The sequence below is a fragment of the Arachis duranensis genome, chromosome 4 (assembly GCF_000817695.3).
Source record: "Arachis duranensis cultivar V14167 chromosome 4, aradu.V14167.gnm2.J7QH, whole genome shotgun sequence".
In the NCBI taxonomy this organism is placed as follows: domain Eukaryota; kingdom Viridiplantae; phylum Streptophyta; class Magnoliopsida; order Fabales; family Fabaceae; genus Arachis; species Arachis duranensis.
The window spans coordinates 94,839,445-94,840,693 of NC_029775.3; the positions used below are offsets into that span (position 1 = coordinate 94,839,445).

The 1,249-nt window shown below is 41.4% G+C and overlaps 1 non-coding gene across 1 annotated transcript; it reads left to right on the forward strand.

Annotated features, from left to right (window-relative positions):
* The first annotated feature begins 837 nt into the window (after positions 1 to 837).
* Positions 838 to 944, forward strand: LOC127747262 (small nucleolar RNA R71). Its single transcript, XR_008009064.1, has one exon. It is a non-coding gene; the product is annotated as a small nucleolar RNA R71 (small nucleolar RNA).
* Positions 945 to 1,249: the final 305 nt, after the last annotated feature.

Consider the following 1,249-nt stretch of genomic DNA (forward strand, 5'->3'; position numbering starts at 1 on the left):
CTGTCTGGAGGACGTCCCATGAGGTCTTCCTTATTGGGATTCACGTCCTCCCCTTCCTCTTTGGATTCGGCCATATTGATAATATCAATGGCCTTGCACTCTCTTTTTGGATTATCTTCTGTATTGCTTGGGAGAGTACTAGAAGGAGTTTCAGTGATTTTCTTACTCAACTGGCCCACTTATGCCTTCAAATTTCTGATGGAGGACCTTGTTTCACTCATGAAACTTAAAGTGGCCTTAGACAGATCAGAGACTATGTTTGCTAAGCTATAGGGGCTCTACTCATAATTCTCTGTCTGTTACTGGGAAGATGATGGAAAAGGCTTGCTATTGCTAAGCCTGTTTCTTCCACCATTATTAAAGCCTTGTTGGGGCTTTTGTTGATCCTTCCATGAGAAATTTGGATGATTTTTTCATGAGGAATTATAGGTGTTTCCATAGGGTTCACCCATGTAATTCACCTCTGCCATTGCAGGATTCTCAGGATCATAAGCTTATTCTTCAGAAGATGCCTCTTTAGTACTGTTGGATGCATTTTGCCATCCATTCAGACTCTGAGAAATCATGTTGACTTGCTGAGTCAACATTTTGTTTTGAGCCAGTATGACATTCAGAGCATCAATTTCAAGAACTCCCTTCCTCTGAGGCGTCCCATTGTTCACAGGATTCCTTTCAGAAGTGTACATGAACTGGTTATTTGCAACCATGTCAATGAGTTCTTGAGCTTCTGCATGCATTTTCTTTAGGTGAATGGATCCACCTGCAGAGTGGTCCAATGACATCTTAGACAATTCATATAGACCATCATAGAATATATCCAGGATGGTCCATTCTGAAAGCATGTCAGAAGGACACTTTTTGGTCAGTTGCTTGTATCTCTCCCAAGCTTCATAGAGGAATTCACCTTCTTTCTGTCTGAAGGTTTGAACATCCACTCTAATCTTACTCAGCTTTTGAAGAGAAAAGAACTTGGCCAAGAAGGCCGTGACCAGCTTATCCCAAGAGTTCAGGCTATCTTTAGGTTGAGAGTCCAACCATACTCTAGCTCTGTCTCTTACAGCAAAAGGGAAAAGTGTAAGCCTGTAGACCTCGGGATCAACCCCATTGGTCTTAACAGTATCACAAATCTGCAAGAATTCAGTTAAGAACTGAAAAGGATCTTCTGATGGAAGTCCATGAAACTTGCAATTCTGTTGCATTAGAGAAACTAATTGAGGCTTTAGCTCAAAGTTATTTGCTCTAATGGCAG